This window comes from Panthera leo, chromosome C2 (genome assembly GCF_018350215.1).
Source record: "Panthera leo isolate Ple1 chromosome C2, P.leo_Ple1_pat1.1, whole genome shotgun sequence".
NCBI lineage: Eukaryota > Metazoa > Chordata > Mammalia > Carnivora > Felidae > Panthera > Panthera leo.
This window is the reverse complement of record NC_056687.1, coordinates 43,761,748-43,788,722: the sequence shown is the minus strand read 5'-3', so window position 1 is coordinate 43,788,722 and position 26,975 is coordinate 43,761,748. Positions and strand designations below refer to the sequence as shown.

Here is a 26,975-nt window from a genome sequence, read left to right as displayed (position 1 = left end):
ATATATAAATATATATTCACAAATACATATATATGTGTTATACACACACACACACACACACACACACACACACACATAATCCAAATCCCCTGTAGAGTTTTATGGTGTTTTTGATGACTGGAATAAGGAAAAATTTATCCTTTTGAAGACCACACTTGTTTGGCTATAATTAGAACTTATGTTCTTTCATGGAAGAAAGAAAGTTTTTGTCTTCCAATTGTTTGGGTACTAAAAGATAAAAAGGTTAAAAATAGTGTAGACTAGTAATGGAAAAAAAGAATAGTGTTTTAATCTAGCAAGATTCATCCTGTGGATGATTAATAAAAGGCATGTATGTCCTTAACTATTACTCCGTACCCATGCCACGAGAAACTGGTAGCATTAAAATCTTGCACTGACAACAGAAGAATCTATTGGTTATACCTAGTACAAGAACTAGAGCTTTTCATATACATTGATGTAGAGCTTTGCAGTTATAAAACAAAATTTAACCAGGTGCAACATTCTACAGACTCTTTGAAAGGACAAAAGAAGAGTATGTGGGTGGATAGAAATATCATCTTTTATGCAAATCATACTATATCCATTAGACTATTTTAAATTGTAGGTAATTATTTTAATTATTATATTTCATTTTTTTTATTTTTTTGTTTGTTTTTGAGACAGAGAGAGAGAGCGAGAGAGAGAGCACGAACGGGGTAGGGACAGAGAGAGGGAGACACAGAATCGGAAGCAGGCTCCAGGCTCCGCACTGTCAACAGAGCCCAATGCGGCTCAAACTCATGAACCGCGAGATCATCCCCTCAGTTGAAATCGGACACTTAAACGACTGAGCCACCTAGGCACCTGTATTTCAATTAATTTTCACATACAGAATTTTTTTTTGGAATAGAATTGTTTTGCCATTTATTCATATATTTCTTCTATACTCAAAATAAACTCAAAATATAGTTATTTGGTATCTTTCATATATGCAAAACCATGAATTGTATTCTGAGAAGGCTACAAAAGTGGAAAAAACTCAGTTCTGTTACTTGTAATGCTTATATGAGAGTCGAAATTAAACAACAGACTGAACTGATAGTAATACAAACCCAAATGTGATATATATTGATAGTAATACAAACCCAAACGTGATATATATTGTGAATGAAAAACCAGAGGAAGTTGAAAAGGGAGAATTACTCAAGAAGGAGGTAAATAATGAAACCATAAGTGAAGAAAAGGGGATTTAATCTCGTCACTAAATAATGGAATTATTTTGTCCACTGTAAAGATGTTCTAAGACAAGAACACGTGAGTAAACACATGAAAATGGGAAAATGTGTTAATACCCCTACTCCTAGCAGCAGCTATGAACACCTGCTGTTCTAGAATCAGCAAGTTTCTCATAATTTGTCTGGAGTATGAGTAATGGGCAAATTAAAAAAAAAAAAAAAGGTAAATCATGGTTGAACTCTGGAAACAAGAGGGTGAGATCAGTTAATACTATATTAAGGATTTATCTTTACTTAGTAAGCCTTGCACAGTTACTGAAATATTTTGAAGACCAAAAAAACTGTTCCATTACATGCCACAAATATGTATTGAAAAATCAGCATGTTGTATATTCTACTGTTCTTTTTTTTCCCTGAAGATGTATAGGGTCTAAAAGTAACCTTCTCCATAAGAAAATCTTACAATCGTAGTAATGCTAATAGATGTCACAGACAATCATAATATATGACACAAGGTAAGAAGTCTCATAAGAGAAGCACAAAGATACTCAAGTGGAAGAATCAGAAAAAGCTGTTTGAAGGATATATCTTTGAGATACATGCTTGTGGATTTTAAAAGTTGGGAGGTAGAGACGGGTGGTACATTTCAGGTCTGGATAAAAAAATCTGTAAAAACTAGCAGGGGGATAACTTTTTGGTATGACCTTAGGTGACAGTTAATGGCTCTATAGTTAGCCCGGAGGTTCCGTGCAGAGTAGGAGAAGGCAGCAAATTTGTAAATAGGGGTGTAGCCATATTGTAGATTTCTTTGGAGGGGATTTGGATTCAACTCTATTACTGTGAAACGAGAAGTCACTGATAGTTGGGCAATGACAAAACAATCTGTAATCATAAAAGTCTAATGAGCAACCAAAGAGTAAATTAGAGTTTAAAAAAATTCTCTTTGAAAATGATAAAGCTGATAATGATAATGATAATGAAAAGATAATGATAATGATAATGAAAATGATAAAACATTTGGTTAATCCAAAATGTAATTAACCAATAGAAAATAGTAATACCACTACTACTAGCAGAAGCTATGAACATCTGCTGAATTTTTTATAGAATTTATTTTATAAAAATAATGAAAAGAGAACCTGCTAGTACAAAGTTTAATCAGGATGTTATTATACAATGCCTTGGCAGGGGGTGGGGAAGGACAGTTCACACTGAAAATAAAATAATCCAAAATTGTAAAAAAGTAGTGCAAAGGACAAAATAAACTCTTGTAATGGACTGACAGATTAAAAAAAAATGGATGCAGTAATAAGGAGAATTACTACTATTGAGAATTAAATCAGTGATGGTAAGCAAAATCCTCCCAGAGTGTGGCAAAAAGGGAGACTAAAGATGAAAGCTAAGAGAACATGTGACCTCTACCTAAGGGAAGTGATGCAGCTCAACCAGTTTGAGGAGTAAACAATTGAAAAAAAGAAAGAAAACAACAGTGCTCGCTTCAGCAGCACATATACTAAAATTGGAACAATACAGAGGACATTAGCATGGCCCCTGCACAAGGATAACATGCACATTCATGAAGTGTTCCATAGTTTTCTAGAAATAGAATTGCCATATGAGTCAGTAATTCCACTCCTAGGTATTTACCCAAAGAAAATAAAAATACCAATGCAAGAAGATACAGCACTTCTTCGTTTATTGCAGCATTTACAATAGCCAAGATTTGGAAACAGCCTAAGTGTCCATCCACAGATGAATGGATAAAGAAGATGTGAAGGGCGCCTGGGTGGCTCAGTTGGTTAAGCATCCAGCTCTTGATTTCAGCTCAGGTCATGATCTCATGGGTGTAGGATGAAGCCCGAGTCTGAGCATGGACTCCATGCTGAGCATGGAGTCCATGCTCAGCATGGAGTCTGCTTGGGATTTTCTCTCTCTCTCTCTCTCTCTCTCTCTCTCTCTCTCTGCTCCTCCCATTCCCTGCATGTATGTGTGCATGCTTGCTCTCTCTCTTTCAAAATAAATAAATTAATTAATTAAGTAATTTTTTAAAAAGTGCATTATCTTGATGAGGACTGAGAAATGTATAGAATTGTTGAATCATTTTATTATACACCTGAAACTAATATAACACTGTATGTTAATTATTCTTGGATACAGGAAAAAAAAAAAACACAACAAAACAAAACGATCAATTGTAACAGAAGGAAAAATAAGCTTAAAGAAATTTTCCTGAGATAAAGGAGAGGCTGAAATGGGGAGGTGCGGAGGTGCGGGGAGGATTTACAAATATCCAGGCTAATTATCAACAAAATATCAAAATCTAAATGGTCATTTCAAAGGACAAGGGAGGGAAAGTAACAATTTATCCACCAACTGTGTCATCATTCAAGTTCTCTTTGGGGTGTGGAAACAAGTCAAAAAAGGATGTTTTTAAGATATGTTTATGTTTTTGACATATAAAAGGGCTTCAGAAAACATTCTTCACACAAACAGGTAAGTTCTTTGAAGACACAGACAGTATCTATCTTATTTATCACTTTATTACCAGCGATTAGTAAGGAGGCTAATAAATAATGGCTCTCTAAACTCCCTTCATTATATACTTCTGAGGTTTTCTATTGGCTACCCTGTATTCTGTGGCAATAGAGCTGACACAAAGTGAATATGTAATGTTTGGGGTGGTGATACCTCCCAGGGAGAAAACGTGGCAGGGCAACAGGGACAAGAGAATGCTGGGAGCTGGGGAAGGGTTATTTTGTAGAGAGCAGACAGGGAAAGTGAGATAGGCGAAGTGACATTTGAGAGAAATATGAAGAAAGTGAGAATTCCAACCAAGATAGATTAAATGTTCCCCTCAGCTTGACTAAATATTAGAGAGGCTTCTCCTTGCCTCTAAGCCCCTGAACTGCCTTTTCTTAGAGCATACACTTCAGAAAACTTGGAATTGTGGATCCTTTCATTGCCTCTTTGAGATGGAAATCTTAAAAAAAAAAAAAAAAAAAAAAAAAAAAAAAGCTTCTTGCCAGTTTTAGAACCCAGACCTGTCTCAAGGACCTGGGACCCATCTCTTTGAAAGGTAATCAAGGAAAAAAAGTGCTCCTATCTCTCAGTTTCCGTGGGAGTATCCCAAGCCTAACTTTGGCAGATATCTTGCTCTGAGTTACAACACTACCTCCTATCATGAAGATAGGAGAAAGTTTACTTTTAAAGCCTCTACTTGATTTGCACATAGAAATTCTTATACTGTTATTTGGAAACCAGCGCTAAATGTAATTTCATAGTGATTCTTAAAAAATACTCTCTATTTCTTAGCGTCAGGGATGTGATATCAGGATGTGAATGTGTTTTTCTTACAAGGTTAAAACTCTGAAATAAGGCCCATAATATTAGGGAAAAAAATTCAAGGGTAGGCCAAACAAGTAAGCATTGTGTTGTTGGGGCTGTTGGACGGGTCTCTGACTTAAAGTATCTCCTCACATACCTTTACCTTAAAAAAAAAAAAAAAAAAGCAGCTGTTGAAACCCAGGGTAAATTTTCAATCTGAGTCGTTCAAAGGAAACTATAGTTACGTTTGGATCCAGCTTAAAAGACTTATAGGGCAATTATTTTGAAAGAAAATGAGGGAAGCAGAAATGGTTAGAACATAAGGTGCTTTGTAGAAGACAGAGGAGGGCTTACATGGGAGATGTCTGGGCAGGAGTGTATCGAGCCTTTGGAGTAGTCGAGAGAGTGAATTAAAGGCATTGCAAGTACAAGGGGAGAGTCACTGAGAAAAACATTCAGTATTTGGTAGTGTTACAATTTTTCTGTGAAAAAAAATTAAAAACAAAAAACAAAAAAAACCCAAAACCTGACTTTCAATGTAGTACATTAAGACAGTCAACGTATTTCCATTATTTCCCTGGATTGTATTTTCTTTTTATTAACTAATTGGTTTTCTCTCATGATATGGTAGCATTCACTAAATAGTATATATTTTCAATACACGTGTGGCTGTTTTCATCCCACATAAGATGACAGATGCCTTGTTAGGACACAAACAGCTTGAAGTAGGCTTGTAGAATAATGATCTGATCTAGATTCAGTTTTGACCTCACCTACTGTGCATGTTCTTACCCTGCTTTCTGGACTGGAGCAACTGTTCTGAAAGAAACAAGAGATACCTAGCATCAGTTTGTGCTGTGGGATGGAGGAAAGCAGAAGAGACCCTTGGAGCAGATACTCTGAGGTGCAATTCACTGGGCCAATATACCCCGACCCATGTCTCTCAGCTGCTATGAGTTTTAGCTCCTAAGGGCTTCTTCTGATTGTTGTTCTCAGCAGCTAAGAACCACCTACACTGGGAACTTGTCTCCTCTGTCCCTCCCGTGACAGCCCATTGCCAATGATGGATTGCTACATGGTTGAAAAAGTCTAACTCTGTTGCCTGAAGGGGACAGAGGAGCTGTGTGGTGCTTATGGTCGAGTCTTCTCCTTGTGAGTGAGACCAAGGCTAAGACTCCATCACTTCTCATCTCTTTCTCCTTTTATAGCCTCCTGCATAACTTAAGGGTTTGTACTGAAGAGAAGCCCCTCACTCTGCACCACATTCCCTATCTCAGACCCTACTCTTGGGAATTTCACCTGAAAAGATAATTTTTCACATTGTGTGTGGACACATTGTGATAATGTTTCATCTCCTACCTGCATCAGGAGCCTCTGTGCTCTCACTCCAAGGCTTTTCTACTTCTGTTGTAGCACAAGAAACTCTGAGGCTCATGTGGCATCTATGAACTGGAGACTTGAAGGTAAAGTGGGGGGGAATTAACATGGTCTGGGGCAAATTTTGACTTATGGGAGAAAAGATGCTATAGATAAAGTATTCATCCTTCTTTCTGTCCTTCCTTTCTTCATAGAGATGAAGCCTTCTTTTTACTCTTCTACATACATCCCTAAAAACAGCATCAAGCGCTCAGCTTGTCAAAAATGTGATGTTTCTTCCCCAACCCTCTCGTTCTGTCATTGCTCACTGTTCATACCAGATTAAATGATAACATGTGACAAAATTTGTTTTTGGTAATTTTTGTGAGTATAAGAATCATATGTTTTTCCCACAATGGCCATGGTTCTATAGATAATAAGGGTAAAAGAAGAAAATCTGTGGAAATTTTAAAATTGAAGAGAATTGAAAGGAATTAGGATAGTTAAGAAAGTGACAGAGTGAAAGATACATATATATTCAATAAGAGAAAAGGAAGAGAAAATTGCTGTAGTTCTTATAGGTGGAAACCAAATTGACATTGAACTCTGTTCAGACGCACATTCGCATGATTGAGGGCAGTTGGCTCATTAGGACTCTCTTTGGTTCAGAGATGAAGAACCTTCTGGGTAAGGACTTATTTTCCTTGAATGGAAAATAAACTTAAGTACACATATAAAGACTATGCCACCATGCTTAGCACTACACAGTACCCATCACTGAAATCATAGAACTTGCTTGAATCTTATGAAAACTGAGTAAAGATGAGAGTTCCTTTCCATTACCCACTGACCAGGAGTCTAATACTGCATTTCTCTGTGGTCTATTCAAGTGCAGCACCATAGAGAACTAATGTACATTTTCTCTGTTTGGGGGTAACAATCACAGCATGGGGAAAGAAAGAAGGTGAATTTAAAGGCTTACAGCATAGGCTGGAGATACAAGGAAGCAGGAAAAGATACAATTTTCAATACATTTTAAGGGGGGAAATGATTGCAAACATTTAAGTGACAGAAGTAACGGGCTTGGATAATGTTAATACCATCTTCGGTTTCTTTTTTTTTCTTTTATTTTTTTAAAACAATTTTTGTAATGTTTTATTTATTTTTATGACAGAGAGAGGCAGAGCATGAGTGGGGATGGGGCAGAGAGAGAGGGAGACACAGAATCCAAAGCAGGTTCCAGGCTTCAGGCTGTCAGCACAGAGCCCGACGTGGGGCTTGAACTCACGAGCTGTGAGATCATGACCTGAGCCGAAGTCGAACGCTCAACCGACTGAACCACCCGGGCACCCCTATAGCATCATCAGTTTCTAAGAAGATATTTACTTTTTTTTTTTTTCTAGTTGTGTTGTTATTATTGTTGTTATTATTTTCTTATCTGTAGTGAGAATCTATCCTGTAGAGTGAGCTGATTGCTAAGAATCTTTGGCCCACAGGAGAGGCCCGAGGTGTCCACTAAGAAACAAGAGATAGCAGAAAACAAGAGACAGGACAGGAGCAATGGAAAATGATGGATATCATGCCAAATGCAATAGGAGTGTTTATAAATATAGTGAGACAACTGCCAGGGATTTCAACCAAAGGAAAAAGAAAGGCATACATCATGAACACAACTAGTAAAACAAAACAAAACAAAACAAAACAACAAAAAAACAATGATATTGAGTGGAACAGAGATGCTATAAAGGAAAGCGTTCGGCTTCCTCACGGCAATTACACTTCGTTATCTGGTCAATTTGAAATTTTCTCTCTGTCATCTTCTTACACATTTTGTGTCAAAGGAAGAGGATTGGATCATTACCTGAAAGAGAGAAGAGGGACTTAATTGATGCTGTTGTCCGGTTTCCATCATGGAGTCAGATATATGAAAATCGACATTCCTGTTAATCATAGATAACAAATCAGAGATAAGCATGGGAGCACGATCCTCCACAGTCAGGACTGGTCGCACACAGGATTCCTCGTGTGGAGCTGCAGGAGTTGGAAAAGTGATGCTGTCTGGGCTAATGGAGCAAAACAAAATAAAGGCTAACGTCACAGCAGAAAGGGTCTTAAATGCACAGCTGTATCTACTGCTGTCTCTTTCTGCACCTGGTTTTCAATTGCAGGTTAAATTTTTCTCTGCCGCAATCTGCTTGCTTCCCCTACAGGGCCCCCTAACATTTTCTGAGTCCAGTCCAAGCTGCTATTGATTATTTATTGTGGGTACCCTGTAACTGACAGAATTCGATTTTCTCTTTGTCAAAATCCAACTATTTGCCAAAATCCAAAGTCCATGCAAGATGCGACATCACACTAAGCTGCAAAAGTTCCTTTTAACTATTAAACATGACTTGGCTTGAAACTATACACACAGGTCATTTATTATAAGGGCATGCTATAGGCAACATATGTGTGGGAGTTTTAAAGGACAATATATAAAATGGCTATCTTTCTTTCTTTCTTTCTCATATTTGGAACAAGTTGTTAAGGTGAGACACAGGAAACGAACAGATGGTTATATTGCTACTAATGCTGATTTGGAAATGTGACTTTAGGTTATGGCTAAATGGACAGACTCAGACTTTATGTCCAAATTAGAAAGACTTTTTCTCTTAGTCACCAGCAGAATGGGACAACTTAGGCTTCTCATGGAAAGTCAGAAATTTTACACGTGGCTCTCTCCAAAGAATATGAGCTTTCTACAGAGACTGTAATACCAATTAGCATGTAATATAATAATAATAATAATAATAATAATAATAATAACAAAAAAGACAATACTAAAACAATAGCAACAGAAATGAATTCTCACAATATCCCTTTAGAGCCTAAAGTGAACATGCTGTATTTATTCTTCCCACCCTGATTAAGTCTAAGGAAGAAAAGGAGCCTGGAGGGTTTTACCCCCCATGTAGAAAGGTTCTCCTCTCCCCAGAAACTTGAGGAGGAAGGACTGCCTCTCTTTCCCCCCAGTGTCCCAACAAGGCAAGACTCCTTCATGTGGAGGCAGATGGCACAGTCCAGCAGACGCAGGATGTGAGGAAGGATACCCGCGTGGGGTGCCTTTTCCACTAGGCCTCATTCCCATGCTTGGATTCTAGAGCAGGATTCAGGTAAAGCAGGTGAACAGGAGTCACCTTCTCATCACCCTGAGAGCTGTTTCCTTGTGGGACAATTATGGGACATAAACCCATAAGCCCGGGAACTCCTACTGCACACACACATCTTCAGCTTTCCGGTAGCATTTGCTTCAAGCAACCTTTGAAAAGACCAGATTTCTAATTCTCCTGTGGGAAACTACAAGCACGTCTTATTGAAAGATTTTCAGTAAGCTCAGTTTCCACCAAGTCATATGAACTGTTGGGTTCTTCCAAATTTAAAACCTTTGTTTACTCTCAAATCATACTAAAATGCTGCTTCAGCATACTTTCATTTGATGGCTTTGGTCTTCAACTATACTGTTTCGGCCTAGAATTGGGATTTGGGCATGATGACCGGTGGTCTGAAATAGAATATCGTATGTTGAACTTGAGAATAAAAACATAAGCTAAAGGTGGTGGAATCCAAAGATGAAGGTTTTGAGCCCTGATGAAAAATATTTCCACTATATCAGTACTAATACAGCATACCTGAAGATTTGTTTTCAGGGGAGTTAGAAATAAATGTCCATCCCTTAATATATCCCAGGATGCTTTTTGCGTGTTTGCAGTTAAACTTAATTCAACAAATAAAATATTGGTACCAAAACCTAAAATGAGGTCTTGGTTTAGTGACCAATGTAGGAAGGTACAGGTAAAATATTTTGATATTGTAAGCAGAAAAGCTTTGACCTAGTTATTTCATGGAAAAATGCTTGGTCAAACCATTATCCCTTGTACCTTGGAAAGCATCGTTCAAGTTGCAGAACGGTGTCATTAACTGAAAATATTTCCTTCTGCCAACTCTTTATAGTCAACATTTCCTACCACCCCCAAACTACTGGAAGCTATTAATCAGTTCCCATTTCTATCATTTTGCATTTTATATAATGCTATATAAGTGGAAGCATACAGTTTTTATAGCTTTCTGAGTCTTGCTTCTTTCACTTAGTAAAATGTGTTTAAATTTCATCCCTGTTGTGTGTATAGTTTGTTTCTTTTTATTTGTGAGTGGTATTCTGTTGTATGGGCATACTACCATTTTGTTTATCAACTCATGGAATGAAGGAAATTTGGATTGTTTCCATTTGTTCAAATTATGAATAATGATTCTATAAACATTACTATTCAAGTTTTAGTGTGAATCTAAATTTCTACTTTTGAGCACAGATATCTAGAAGTGTGATTTCTGGGGCATATGGTAAGTAGGTATTTAATTTTGCAAAAACTGCCAAGGTATTTTACAAAGTATCTATTTTAATTTTGCATTTTTACTAGTAATGTGTGATCTGCATCCTTACAAACACTTAGTGTTGTCAGCTTTTTAAAAAGTCATTTCTGATAGGTGTGTAATAATATTACATTGTAGTTTTAGTGGCATTTCCCCACTAATTAATTCATTGTTTCTTTTCATGTGCTTATTTGCTATCTGTATATCTTGTTTAAGTGTTTATCCAAATGTTTTTTTTTTTCATTTTTAATTAGATATTTGCTTCTTTATGGTTGAGTTTTGAGATTTCTGTGTTATGAATGCAACTTATTTGTCAAGTATGTGATTTGCAAATATCTTTGTGGTTTGATATTATATCTAAGAACTCTGTCCTTAACCCACTGCAATAAAAATTTTCTCCTACCTTTGCAAGTAGAGATTTTGTGCTTTTATGTTTTACATTTAGGACTGATCCATTTTGAGTAAGTTTTTTTTAAAGTATAAGATACGGGTCAGGGCGCCTGGGTGGCGCAGTCGGTTAAGCGTCCGACTTCAGCCAGGTCACGATCTCGCAGTCCGTGAGTTCGAGCCCCGCGTCAGGCTCTGGGCTGATGGCTCGGAGCCTGGAGCCTGTTTCCGATTCTGTGTCTCCCTCTCTCTCTGCCCCTCCCCCGTTCATGCTCTGTCTCTCTCTGTCCCAAAAATAAATAAAAAACGTTGAAAAAAAAAAAAAGATACGGGTCAAGGTTTTTAACGTTACTTTTTGCATGTGGATATCCAAATGCTCCCACCATTAGAGTTTTGTCAAAAATCTCAACATATTTGTGTAGTCTGTCACTGGATTCTTTAGCATGCTCCGTTGATCTGTGTGTTTACCTGCTCACTCATACTACAAAGTCTTAATTAATGTAGCTTTTTATTAAGTCATGAAAAAAGGTAACACAAATCCTTCAAATATTCTTTTTTTTTTTAGTTACTCTGGTATCTTTGCCTTCCAAGTAAATTTTAGGAAGAGCTTGTTGATAGCTACAAAATTTCTGCTGGGATTTTCTTTGGGAGTATAATGAATCTATAAAATAACTGAGGAGGTTGATATCTTAACAGTTTTGAGTCTTTCAACTCATGAACAAGGTATACTTCTCCATTTATTTAGCTTCTCTCATATCTAAGATTTCATTCATGAGTGCTCTATAATTTTCAGTGTAAAGAACCTACAAGTTTTTAATATTTATACCTAAGAATGTCACCTATTTTTGGTGGTATTATATTTGGCACTGTTTATTTCTAGTGTATGGAAATGCAATTGATATTTTCACATTGATATTATTTCCTACAATCTTCCTAAAGTCACTTATTAGAGTATTTGGGTATTTTTTGCTGGTTTTTTGGAATGTAGATAATAATGCCATCTGTAAATAAAGACAGTGAGATAGTTATTTTCTTTTTTTTTTTTCCTATTCCCATCTATTTTCATTCCTTTCTTTACTGTTTTCTGTTGTTTTGTTTTGTTACTTGTCACCCTGGCTAGGACTTCCAGTATGATGTTGAATGGAGTGTTAAGAGAAAACATTTTTATCTTGTACCAAATTACAAAATTACAGACAGAAAATATTTAGCATTATAACTGTTTGTTTTTGTTGTTTCCTTTCATTGTAGCATGAGTAGATGATAAATTTTGTCTTGTATCTATGAGAAAATTGTTTTTCTTCTTTAGACTCTTATGATGATGAATTAATTTAATTGTTGAAACAAATTAAATGTTGAAACAGCCTTGGTCCACTCAATTTGTGGTGATACATTACTCTTTTGCTTTACTTCTGGATTCTATATGCTAATATTTTGTTGATGTTCTTTTTATTTTCATGAGGGGTATTTGTCTATAGTATTCTTTTCTTTTAATATCTTTGTCCATTTTTGTTATCAGTTAAGACTTCTGTTTTATTTGTTTTTATTTTTTTTTAACGTTTATTTATTTTTGAGACAGAGAGAGACACAGCATGAACAGGGGAGGGGCAGAGAGAGAGGGGAACACAGAATCGGAAGCAGGCTCCAGGCTCTGAGCCATCAGCCCAGAGACCGACAAGGGGCTCGAACTCGCGGACCGCGAGATCGTGACCTGAGCCGAAGTCGGACGCTTAACCGACTGAGCCACCCAGGCGCCCCAAGGCTTCTGTTTTATAAGGGAGAAGCATCTGAGCTCATTTCATACCTTCTTGTGGGTTGTTACTCTTTCCCTATCTCAGGCCTGTATCATGAGGGATGTTTCCTCAGGACTTATACCTATTTGTTATGAGTACTTAATAACCTTCATGAATAAGAGCCTGCAAATGGGTGTAGATTCCCTTTACATATTTGATCTTTAGTGCTTCTATTTGCTCTTGTTAGCCCACACAGCCTTCAGCAATTATTTGTCACTTCTAGCAAGTTCTGGGGATGTTTCCTCAGATTCAGGACAACTATTTTTCTTGAGACCCTGGTTTTTGATGGTGAAATAAAGGTGTGTATTTTTGGTTTTTCAGCTTTGTTGTTGTTGTAAAGGATGGAGCTACACTCTTTCTATTTTCCGTATCTCAGTTATGGAAAGGAATCATTGAAAATGGATCTGGCCAATGGTCCTAGCTCTAGGCACATGTACCGTTCATTATTTAGGAAAAGTCTAAGAAAATGGCAGTTCTAGAGTGAGAAGGAATCATCTCCTTTTCTTCAGCCTAGATCTCAGATGAACTAAACATATATGTCCCCACACCCAGTAACACATCTGAAGTACTCTACCATTATTACTAGGCAACTAGTTTTCATAGACATTGGCTTTCCCTCTCCCTGGTCATAATCATTTCTGTTTTTGGAAACTATACATTGAGCCAAATAGTCCATTGGTGTTTTGGGAGAAATATTTGGAAACATAAAGGAAACGAACTGTTTTCTGATTGGTAAATATCTTGCATTCCTGAATAACTGTGAACCGCAAATAATTCCTACCAATAAACCCAACTGTTCATAATATGGGAAGGATAAAGGATTTTACATAGTCCGTTCCACTTTATAAAACCAACATAACATGCAAGTTTAAACAATCTCATAAAATTGTATTAAAATCATCCAGATTATATGTTATTGCAATAAATTTCAATTTTTAGTACTATGAGTTTTTGCCTTAAAAATAGTCACATTAGTATTTGAGAGGAAAATTGGAAAGTAATCTTTTGTGAACTGCCAGCCAGATGCTATTTTGAACCAGACAAATTTAAAATAGGTATAAAAATAAATTACTATATATTCTGATTCAGTTTTCCCTAATATATTTTGTGTAAATGAGATAAAATAAATGTATTTTATTAATATTTATTTTAATTTATAAAGTTTGAAATTTTTGTTTAAAATAGGAAAAACTGTTTTGAAACCCCTAAATTTTTATGAATACTATTTATAAATTAAAAAATAAGAAATTACTTGAAGTACAGACATACTTGAAAATCAGCACATACTTTAGCAGTATTATATTCAAAGTTAAGTTCTCACTGTGAAGCAGAGAAGACTTCATAAAATGGGAAATAAATAGCATTTATCTGAATTTTATTTTACAGCTGCGTTGAGGAATTTTTAAACTTACTGAAACTGTTACAGCAATATTTTTTATTCTGAAGAATTATTGCCAGGCGATCTTATAAAAAATAGCACTTCCTACCACAGAAACATTTTAAAAATAATGAATGCCAGAGGAGAATAATATTAAATGTCTGTTTATTGATCAAGCTTATGAAGTTTAGCAGAGACTTTGGGAATTTTTTCCATGCATATCAATAACATTTTGAAATGAACTTTTAGTAAGGGCAATGGATTCTGGTAATGTCCCAGAAAGGACAGGGTAATTGAACATTTAGATTAGTAAATGATAAAATAGTCAAAGTTTTGGCATGCTTTATGAAAGCTAATCATTCTGTAGTGAGTTGTTAATGTAAATTTGGTTTCTATGTGGAACTCCATAAAGAATTGCTTCTTGGAATCATAGAATAATGTACAACATTTAAAATAATTTTGTACAATCTTCCATTATGGAGAAGAAATAAATGCCACACATTAAAAATACAGTCAAGTGCCTCGTAGTTGATATTTGCTAGTGTAATGCATAAAACCTTGGTAATCTATCTCCCAAGAGGATATTTTTTAAAGTGATAGTTTTAGGAGATTTATTTTGGCACTTAAAAATATATATTTTTAGGTTCCTGGCTGGTTGAGTCAGTAGAGCATGGGACTCTTGATCTCGGGGTCATGAATTCAAGCAGCATGTTGGGTGTAGGCTTTACTTAAAAAAAAAAAAAAAAAAAAAAATATATATATATATATATGTATGTATGTATATATATGCATGGATGCATATATGTATGTGTATATATATATGGATGTATAAATATGTGTATGCATATATATATATTAGTATATCTAACAATATTTTTGTTAGTGAATATATTGACTGAATATGCAGATAAAATCTTTCTAAGATATATTCTAATGAATCATTGACTACTTCATCTATAACTCAGTGATTAAGATGATTAAAATTAACAACTGCAACACAATCTTTTTATAATAAATTGATTCTATGAACTCAGTCTAAAATTTATTGATAAAGTATATAATGTTCATAAATTTTAAAGAGTTGCCTTAATTTAATATGTTTTTTTATTTATCAGTAACATTCTAAAGCTATATTTAATATTTAGAAAATGAAAAATATTTTGATTCAAAATTCTCAGTATTTTCAAAAATATTTTAAGTAATTATATTTTAATGTTCAAAATTATCTTAAAAATAAAGTACAAATAATAATTATAAAAAATTCTAAAGTTTCTGACTAAATGTGTCTTTGACATCAGCATGTTTAATATATATTTTAATATATATGTAATACATGTTATGTGGTTTAATAATTATATAATATATAACAATCATAATAGTGACATAAAGTATAGTCACAATTGAGATATTTGACTTGAGAAATTACTAACAGTAGTTACAAAAAGAAAGAAACGATTGCATTAGTTTACTGGTCTATATATTCATATCCTTTAAATATGTTTTGTTTGGAAATTTCAGTTCAGATGTCTTTTTTTAACGTTTTTATTTATTTTGAGAGAGAGAGCATGAGTAGGGGAGGTGCAGAGAGAGAAGGGGACAGAGGATCTGAAGCAGGCTCCATACTGACAGCAGTGAGCCTAATGTGAGTCTCGACCTCTGGAACCACAAGATCATGACCTGAGCCAAAGTCAGACGCTCAACCAACTGAGCCACCCAGGTGCCCCTATTTATTTTATTTTATTTTTCCAAAAGACTTAGCAGTTTTTAACAGAGTGGCAATTAGCTAGTTCTTTTTTGGGGGGATGCCTTGCATTTGTACTTTGTTATAACTTATCTCAACTGATAGAAAAGACAAAACAGAAACAAACAAACTGACAAAGAAAATAAAAATGTATTTCCAAGGAGAAATGGATATATAATAAATATAAATTATTTTCCAAAAGTATCTCATTGAATAACATCTGAAATACAGATATCTTTACCACAATTTGCAAATGTATAATGGTAAAATACTAAAATTGGAGATAGAAGACTCATTCAAGAAACACCTGTAGTTATTAGTTGAACTTGGGCCTGCCATAAATTCTTTAATCTAAGTTTATTTATATAAAAAACAATGTACAGTGGCACTGCCTTGATTTCCATGTTCTTGTGATTATTACATGAAATCAAGTATGTGAAAATGTTTATAACCTTCAAGTCTAGAACTACATCCGCTATTAGGAGTTTCCATATATTTAAAATTCTTTGCTTTATTTATGGTATTTATATATTTTTGATCATTAAAAAAAACAGATGGTATATGAAAATTTTCTCACTGGAAATGCCTGACATGATGAAGTATGAAACATAAAATAATGGTACATTTAGATATATAAAATTACATCATTGTTTTGAGTGTGAAAGGAGATAATGTGTACAGATTACTTAAGCTAATATCTTTTTTTTTAATGTTTATTTAGTTTTGAGAGAGACAGAGACAGAATGTGAGTGGGTTAGGGGCAGAGAGAGAAGGAGACACAGAATCCGAAGCAGGCTCCAGGCTCTGAGCTGTCAGCACAGAGCCCGACGCGGGGCTCTCAAACTCAGGAACTGTGAGATCATGACCTGAGCCGAAGTCAGGTGCTCAACCGACTGAGCCACCCAGGCACCCCTACTTAAGCTAATACCTTGAATGCATTATGTATTCAATAAAATGTTAAAATCATAGTAAGTATCAGTCCCAATAGAGTAGATGTTTTTTTAATGCTTCTGGCATCAGTGTGATGAGGTTGAAATTCAACATTTTTTGTCTTTAATATATAAAGCACCTCTTCTTTAATCATTTTTTCCTTTTCAGTGAAGAACCTGAATACTAATTAAATAAGTACGGTTGAATGTGGAAAGCAATTTTAAAATGCCTCCAGTATTTTTTTTTCTTTAATAAAAGCCAAAAAGAACACCAACAGTTAATTGGCACATGTAATACTCCGTCAGCCCTCTTGTTCTCTAGTTCAAGTTACTTGGTGAGGGCCTTCTAATTTTATGATTTGCTAGAAATACTTATTCTCATGAAAGTTCTCAAAGTTGTTTTCTCATCCGAAGTGTGAATTTAGATGGGAGTATGTTTTACTGCAACATAAAAAATTTAAAAGTAGCAGCTGGACCCAAAATCTGCTTGGAGTTTCTGAGTCTATATTCTGTTGTTTACCTGATTATCACCATTTACATATTCAGTTTATGCAAAATGAAAAGATCTTAAAATCCAAAGTAAATAAAAACAGTCTTTACAATTTCCTAAATTTGCGTTCCAGAAGCATATATGTTTTATTGTTTGTTTAAAAGATTTAATTTATATGAAATTAGATGCATTCATTAATAATGAAGGTAATCTGTTAATTTTTGAAATAAAAATATCAATACTTGTGAAGTTCATATTTTGTGGAGGTCTGAGAAAATTATATATATATATATATTTTTTTTTAAATTTTTTTAATGTTTATTTATTTTTGAGACAGAGAGACAGAGCATGAACAGGGGAGGGGCAGAGAGAGAAGGAGACACAGAATCTGAAACGGGCTCCAGGCTCTGAGCTGTCAGCACAGAGCCCGACGCAGGGCTCGAACTCACGGACCGTGAGATCATGACCTGAGCCGAAGTCAGACGCCTAACCGACCAAGCCACCCAGGCACCCCGAAAATTATATATTTTAAATTCAAGCAGTATTTGAAGTCAGGAAACATAACATTTTTTGTATGGACCAAAAAATCCTCCCAGATGGAAGAAAAACATAAAGTTATTTTGTTAATATAATGTTGTTCTTGTATAAAAATTCTGTAAATGTGGGTTGTCTTTTAGCTTTTGTTATTTCTATGCAGTTACTATGTGTCTGTCTCTGATGGTGGAAACCACTGGGCCATGTTCTCATCTCTCAGTTACCACACGTACTTGGCCATATAAATACTTGCTGGAACATTATAGGGTCATAAAATGTTATAGTTCAAAGGGACTTAGAAATCATTTAATGCTGTTTAATTTTTTATTTGGATGAAAACCTCATTGATTCAATTATATAAAACCAGTACAAGTGTAATTGCTTAGTTGCAACTGGGCAGGAGTCCTAGAATTCTGCCTTGTTTTTCTCTTTCTTATCTACCTGCTTACCTTCACTCTCATGTGGCCTTAGAGGTGCCTACTCCAGGAGCATGTTATAGTGGATATGATGTATCTGAAGCTCAGAAAGGTGGAGTACATGTTGATGGTCATACAGTTAAATAGTGACAACCTTGATTGGAATCCAGTTGTCCAGAATAAAAATGTAACATCCTTACTTCTTCACTACCTGTTACCCAACCTGATCATGCTTAATTTCTTGTAAAGAATATGCAGCTTCTCAGTAGCAGATTGAGTTCTGTTTCCTGTTTCCTGTTAGGAGACTTTATCATGCTCTAGAACTTCATCCATATATCCCTTAAACCATATGTCTCAAACTGAACTATCTTTCCTTCTGCAGCAGATGCTGAGTTGTTTCCTACATATTATCCATTTTTTCCATCTTCCTTGCTTACAGTATTACTTGATTTTTTTTTTAAGAATGCCATTGTCCAAGTAAAAGAGTATATTTTCTAATCTTTCTTGAAGTTAGATGTGGTCCTGTGACTTCGTTTTATGAAATGTAATACTAATAATAGCTGTTACAACTTCTAGGAATTCTGGCTAAAAGACAGGACAGAGAGGGGTACCTGGATGGCTTAGTTGGTTAAACGTCTGACTCTTGATTTTGGCTCAGGTTGTGATCTCACAGTCATGAGATCGAGCCCACGATGGGGCTCTGCACTGACAGTGTGGACCCTGCTTACGAACCTCTCTCCCTTCCCCTCCCCTGCTCTCTCTTTCTCTCTCACCTTCTCTCTCAAAAAATAAAAACAATAAAAAAAAAAAAAGGAGGGACAGAGATCTGGGTGAGGCATTGTATGTTCTCTTCTACTCCTACACTCTATTATTCTGCTTAATATCACCTGTCTCAACATACTCCATTCTCAACACAACAGCTATATTGACCTTTCACAAATGTAATTCAGATGATCATCCCACCCCCCTGCTTAACCACTTTCAGTAGTTCTGAATCCCAGTTAGGTTAAAAAAAAAATCCCTTAGTTTGGCAAATAAATCTATGTGTCTACTCCCTCTATATCTCTCAGAATTCTTACTGGTCCTTCCTTTTCTTGGTCCATGAGGCTTGAGGTTTTCAAATGTGTCAAGATCCTTTCTACTCAGTTTGCCTAGAGTGATCTTCCCCAGTTCTCTCTATGGCTGGTTGCCCCTAGTCACAGGAATCTCAGCTTAAAGTCATCTCTTTGGAGAAACCTTTACTAACTACCCAGTGTACAGTTAGTACTCAGTCACTCTCTGTCTCTCACACTATTTTTATTCTCTAGGGTGGTGATCTCTACGTAGTATATTTCATTAGTTATTTCTTTACTGTCTCACTATAGCAGCAACATTATTCACTCTGTTCTCTGCTGAATCTTAAACCATTGTGGGCACTCAATAAGCATTTGTAAACAGAATGTATGAAGGCACATCCATGTGGTTTGATATGGTACTCATCATTTTCTACATAAGGCCAATAGTTGATCATATGTATCTCTTGCTAATTCTATTAAAGTATAAACTCCAAACTGGAGCCATACTCCACATATGTTTCATTTTTCAGGAAGCCAGTTTTACAATAACTTATTGTCTTTATCCCTTGAGTCATGTCATGAAAGCATTATCAGTTGGTTTAAGGCAAGAATACTCTTTCATCTTATTTTAGTATTTTTTCACTTTATACTTTATTCACACTCTCCTTTTCTTCACTCTCTTGAGATCTTTATTTAGTATATTGAATGCATGCCCTTCCAATATAGCTATAATTGGTTTTATGTTTATCTTTGAATAAAAAGTAACACAAAACTTTGAATAAAAATTTTATGTGTATGTTTAATTTATATAAATTATGTTATGTTAAATCTCTCTCCATTTCTTCACAGAGCTATGCTTGTGAAATCTATTTATGTTGCTTTATGTACATCCAGTTATTTCATAATGCTGCATAATATTACATTGTAGGTAAATACCATATCGTAACTACTGTAGTGATAAAAATATTTTTCTGTAATTATTTTCTATCGTCATATTTTAAAATGTCTTATGTATGTCCTATAGGGATGAATAACAGTCTAGAAAAAGATATTTTTAACATCCACAACCTACAAGAGAATTATACTTATAATGGTCAAGAAATTTCTACACCCCAGGAATACTCAAAAGTAAAATGAATACAGGATATAAATAGACAACTCCCTCATTTTAGTTTTTAACTTTGTTTCCTAACTAACACATTGATATTCCTTTATAAATATCTCATATAAAACACACACACAAACACATACCACTCATTAATAACTGAAAGTATGGATATGTGAAAATTTGCTGTATAGATAATGACATTATTTTTTTAAGTTTGTTTATTTATTTATTTATTTATTTTATTTATTTATTTTGAGAGAGAGAGAGAGAGGGAGCATGCATGAGCAGAGGAGGGGCAAAGAAAGAGGGAGAAAGAGGATCCCAAGAAGGCTCCGCACTGTCAGCATGAAGCCTGATGTGGGGCTCGAACTCACGAACTCTGAGATCATGACCTGGGCTGAAATCAAGTCAGACACTTTAATCAACTCAGCCACCCAGGTGTCCTGATACATGACATTATTACATAGTCTCTTACATATATATAATATAGGTAAGTCAGTTTTCTTATATAGATTAGGAATAAATGATCTGTAACTCACGTTTATATTAAACTCAGATGTTACATAAAGAAATTAAAAATTAAAATTTTGGAATAAAATGCCATTAAATTCTACGTGATTATTAACACAAGGTCCACTTAGAAATGTAAATTTTAATCAAGTTTAAAGAGATCCAAATATCATTGAAAATGTGTTCAGAAAATAGGAACTCATATTTATATAATTACCTCCTTCATGATATATTTTTTTGCATGATCTAACACCGGTTTTATTGCATATGATTTTATAGTTACAAAATACTTGCTTTATATCTGATCATTCTTTTTTTCTTTATTATGCTTGCGTTGCTATTCAGCATATTTTCATTTTATTATTTGATATTGCATTGCGTTGCTTAATCCTCTAAATGCCTTTTTTAAAACAGAATGTCCCTTAGTGTTTTACTCCTGCCCTTTGACCTTGGCTCTGTTGAATCCATCACTGCTGGATGTTCCTGCACAGATTGACACAGGAGGATATCCTGCAGAATGACGGCACTTTGGAACAAGTCTCTAAGTCACAGAGTTGAGTGTAGGTTACTGGACATTTTTTTTTTTTTAACTGTAGAGTTTGTTATTAACAAAGTTGAGGAAAAACATTATTCAGTAAAAAAAGGAGAGAAAAACAGTTTTATTTTCAATCATAGAAATGTATTTATATTTTACATGTTTATATTTTGAGGAGATGTATTTATATAAGCAGAAGAGCTAAAGCGCCAACAGGTAATAGAGCAGACCATTAACCTTGGGTTACAGCGTGTGTTGGGCTAGGGAAGTCAGTTTGTTTCAAAAGTATCAGCAATTCATTCTTCTACCAACTTTCAAAACCTAGACTGCAGATAACCTTCATAGCAGTTTTTGAAGAAAATATATCACGGCTTTAAAACAGAATCTAGATTCTCAGGTCGGCAGTAAAATAAAGGAAATTACATCTGAAGCAAGACCCATATGGAGGTCACTAGCAATTCTCTCAGATGTTTTTCCTAAAATTAAACTACAAATACTAGAAATGACCACTCATATAACTTGAAGGAAATATCGTTTACCTAATATGGTGACCCCTGAAGTGACATTCTAGATCTAAGTAGCACTTTGTTCTTAGAAATAAGACACAAACAACATGTTTGTGTTCAAGGGAAGAAATAAGGTACTCTGGTGTCAGGTAGAGCTCACTGCAAGGAATACAATAGTAAGTGAAAAGCGTTTACCTACAGCAGAAAGTCAGGTCTGCTTATCTAACAGGTTACTCTGCCTGCCAATACTTTATTATTCACTTTTTAAATTTATTTTTGTTTATTTTGTAAATAGGTATTAGTATACATAGCACATGTCATTAAAAAACCTCCAAAAAGTGTTTATGGATAAATAAATCTCCCTCTAAATCCTTCCCCAAGCGACGTAGTTTTACTCCCAGAGACAACCTCTAGCGAACCATTTCGGATATCCTTCCAGAAAGATTCTATACCATATATCAGGATATGGCAGGATAAATTTACAGGTACACTATTCACATGGGTCACATGGCCCTGAAGTCGAAACACATAATTACATAGTAGCATTAAATACACCCCGTTCTGCATCTTTTTTTTTTTCCCACTTGCAATATTTTGGAAATAACTTCATAGAAACTCTGTATTTACATTGTTTCTCAGTAGCTGTATGGTACTCCCGTTTATGGATATGTTATAAGTTATTTAACCAACATTTATTAATAGGTACTTATTTTATTTTGGTGTCCATACATTGGATGCTTAAAGCAATGAAGCAATAAATTTCCTTATACATATTATTTTTGTGCATATGCTGGCATATCTGTAGTATAAATTCCAGGAGTCAGTATTTCTGTGCCAGAGTATATACATTTTTAATTTTGAAAGATATTGTCAAATTGTTCTTGACAAATTTCACGCATTTATAAACCCAGTGGCCAACAGGGCAATATTTATCTTTGATCATCCATCTAGTAGGCAAGTAAATATATCTCAATAAATTTTTAATTTACATTTCTTTTAAGCTAAACAAACAAAGTGCTTAAAACTATATTTTCTTTTCTGCAAAATGTCTGATGATATTTCTGAGACATTTTTTTCTGTTGAGATAGTAATCTTTTCCTAATTGAGTTACTTTGCATAAGAGTTTCTCTAATTCCTTGTATATTAAAGATAACAGCCTTTGGCCTGAAATATGAGTTTCAAATATTGTTTTTTCATGGTATTGTGCTTATTTTGACTTTGTGATGTTTTTGTTTTCTAAAATGTCTTAATTTTATGAAGTCATATTTTTTAGCTTTTGGTTTTGAATTTGTGCCACATTTAGGAAGTCTTTTCTAAATTGAGAAAAAAAGGAAATATCTTCAAGTATTTTCTAAGTATTTTTATTCACTTATTTTTCACTTTGAAATATTTTCTTCATTTCAAATATTTTTAAGGTGCAATCTGTTGTAGGAATCCAGTTTACTTATTTTATTTACATATGTCTACCTGTTTGACCCCCCAAATTTATCAAATCATGTGTCTTTTCCTAATATTAAGATGATATTTTAAAACATATGTTTTAATGCATTTGAGATTATATCTGGAGTTTCCATTTTTCCATTGATCTTTTTTGTGTGTTCATGTGCTATATAAAAATATAACCATGAATTTGTGATTTAACATATGATGAAAACATGTTTTTTTACTACCATTTTCTTTTCAAAATTATCTTTTTTCCCCTTGCTTCTCTATTTTTCCATATGGATTGCATTTGTGTGTGTATATATATATATATATATATATATATATATGTATATATCTACAAATAGAGAGAGAGAGGAACACCATCCACACTTTTTGTAAAGTGGATTTCTAGTTATTTTTGTTATTTTTATATTTTTCATTATTCAAAGGATATTTGTGCATCACATTTTATGTACCAGACCCTGCTCTAGGCATCAGTGAAGACCTATAATTAGAACAGAAGACAGGCCTCTGATGACTGAGCACTGCTCTCTTTAACATACTACCCAGCACATCACTTCTCTGCTAAGAAGAGCAAATATAATTATTCCTGGATGAGAGGTTTTTAGAAGCAATATTTAAATCTTCTAATTTGAACTTCTATTTGAACGGAGAAGTCAGCCTTATTTAGATGCTCTGCTTCCCTGGTCAGCACAATTGAAGTGATTATTAATTAAGGATGGGGATTTGCCAGTAGGGAAAGGCAAGCAGGGGAAGGAGCTTCAATTGGTGAAAGGCATACATCCATACAAGGATGACCGTGAACCTATCCGTGCCTTAATGCCATATGGCCCAAGGAGATGAAACCGTTTCCTGATTACTCTTGCCCACTGGTTCTCTAGCCCACGGGCTTGCAGTTTTGCTCCCCAGGGGACTTTCAGCAATTCCTGGAGATGAGCTTGGCTGTCACACCAGTAGGGGAATGTCTACTGGCATCTTAGTGGGTAGAGGCCATGGATACTGCTATATAACCCCCCCCCCCCGTGCATAGAACAGCACTCCCCTCCCCCCTTCTCAATAGTGCAGACGCTGAAAAATTCCACGTTAGCCTAAGTATTCTTTCTCCATAATTTCCTGTCTCAACATGTCAACATGTCTTCTTCTCAGAAGGATTGACACTGAAAACCTGTACTGTGTCGGGGAATTCCACGCACATACACAAGCCATCCCACACCAGAAAGAATCTCGATTTAGTGTCACTCTTTGTTCCTCACAAAACAAATTACTTCAGAAACCCTTCAACATCTGTACATTCGGGGTTATTCCGAATTAACATCAGCGATGGCATTTCATTGTTTTTAATGTCCTTTTCTCCACCATAAAATAAAGAACATGCCCTGCTATCTCTCTGCAGTTCCCTTTGTCCTATCTTGTCTTCAACTGGAAACAACTGTTCAAAAAAAGAATATAAATAATTTTGTAAGTAAAGCATCCCTTTGTATCACAAGACCACCTACATTTGCATAAAGCTGAGGAAAATTCTCTCTTTTGTAACATGGAGAGCATACTCTTCTCCCAATTCAGCTCTTAGAATGAAACAATTGTCACAATTAAAGCACATTTATAAGAGAGTACTCAAGTTCTTAGTTTATATTACCATATGACATCATAGATTTTTTTTCCCCAAATTATATACCTTGCTTTACAATCCTTTAAATGGATCAATCAAGTGTTTTTTGATGTTTTTTTTTTTTTTTTTTTTTTTTTTTTTTACCAGAAAAAAAGATGAGTGTATCCAAAGTGGATTTTGGTAGCCTGATAATCTGTGCTGAGTCCTGATCCTACCCAATTTTATCAAGTTGTCATTCTTTGGTGGGAAAGAGTGCTTTGACTAGAAAGCAGATGTGCCGGCAATTCCCTGTTGTCAAACAGACATGCTGATTCTCCGCAGTCAGTATTCTTTGGGATATCAAGTGGGTTAGAGAGTCAAAAATGAGCTTGCGCCTCAGAGTCTGGATGCTGAATTGTTTCCATCAGAGGCATTAATCAGGCATTTAACAGCCTGATGCACTATCCTTTTAGATCTGAAATCTGTCTCTCTAGTTTAACTTAAAAATCAACTATTGAGCCGTTTAGCCTGCTAAGCACTCTGCTAAGAGTAGAAAATAAAAATTTTACAGGCTGTAAATCTAAAAATCTCTTCTCAGTCCCTAATTTTGGCCTCTGATGCTTGTGAAAATTGTTTAATAAGATTAATTTCAGCCTTTTCTGTTTTATAGCCACTCGTTTTCTGAGCTCTGCCTTTCTAATTTGAAAACTTGTTCTAACTATCCATCTTGATTTATTTGTCTGATAATGCATCCTGGAATTTCAAACCCTGGTGCATAATCTGCCTTCAATTAACACGGATTCCTCAGGAATGTCACTAGCATCTTTTCTTAAGTTGCCACAGTAATTCCCCCTTATCTGCAGGGGGACCCTCAAGATTCCCAGTAAATGCCTGAAACTGTGAATAGTATCAAACCCTATATATACTATATTTTTGCTATACATCCCTACCCATGATAAAGTTTAATTTATAAATTAGACACAGTAGGAGTATAACAAAAACAATAATAAAGTAGAACAATTATAACTATGCTGTAATAAAAGTTATGTGAATGTGGTGTCTCTCTTCCTCGCAAAATATCTTATTGTACTGTACTCATTGTTCTTGTGATGATGTGAGATGATAAGATACCCACGTGATGAGATGAAGTGAGGTCAGTGACTTAGGCATGTAGTGTAGTGTTAGGCTACCCATTTAACCTTCTGACAACAGGTCAGAAGGACGATCTTCTCTAGGATGCAATTAAGTGCGAGTAACAAACCGTGGAAAGCAAAACCAGGGTTGACAGGAGACTACTAAATTTTTATTTTAAAATTGTGATTTTTTAATGCATACGTTCTTGATGTTACTTTCGCAATAGTACCGATTGCATACTATCATGCAAGAATGAAGAAATTAATGCGTGTGTAAAGATATGTAACATTTTTCAATCTTTTAAGAAAGTAAAGAGCAAAAGTGTTATTCAGTGTTAGTTATTGCCAATTCTATAGGAGACCTACATATTTTTAACATTCTAGGTTCTGCTCAGTTTAATTATGATTCACAATCACCTTAAAAATTGACATAGGAAATAGATGATGGATGTGGAAATAAGTACAGCTTTTTTTTTTTTTTTTGCATTTTAAATGTGTTCTCTGAAATTTTGCTTCAGAAAAGAGTGAGCATTACTCATTAGATTTATGCCTCCTTGGAGGATGGCAGCTTGATTAGCAACTCTCAATCTCCACTTGTAATTTATAATTTGACAAAAGAGTCAGTGAAAATTAAAAGACGTGTTAACAATAGATTCCCTTTTACAAAAGAAAAGGCAACCGTTTCCACAGAGAAGATGATAACCGAAGACACTAAACATTTTTAGCAACAGGTAACTATGAGACTCTTCCCTAAAGCAAAAGAATTTCCTGAGCAGATAGAGTAATGAACTGCAGACAGAAGACTCCAGAGAGTCTAAAATTAACTTCATGTAATTCTCACATCTGAGCTCAATCTCAGCCACTAATTAGTCAAAAGCAAAAGACCTTTAGCAAAGGATATTAGGAAAGGAATCTAAAGGAGAAATAAAGAATATTTATCTTTCACACATACTCTTTGTATTCTAGAATCCCACTCATGAAGTGACTTCATATTTAATGTTAAGTGTTTAGTAATTCACCTTGTGGGAACACAAAAAAAAAGTCTAATGTGTGTTATTTGCATAATTTCCATCCGAGGTAACATATTTACAAAACAAAGAAGCATTCTAAAGTATGTATATT

At 34.9% G+C, this 26,975-nt stretch overlaps 1 non-coding gene across 1 annotated transcript; it reads left to right on the top strand.

The window, feature by feature from the left end:
- The first annotated feature begins 2,706 nt into the window (after window positions 1–2,706).
- LOC122198960 lies at window positions 2,707–2,813 on the top strand. Its single transcript, XR_006193246.1, has one exon. It is a non-coding gene; the product is annotated as a U6 spliceosomal RNA (small nuclear RNA).
- The last annotated feature ends 24,162 nt before the right edge of the window (window positions 2,814–26,975 follow it).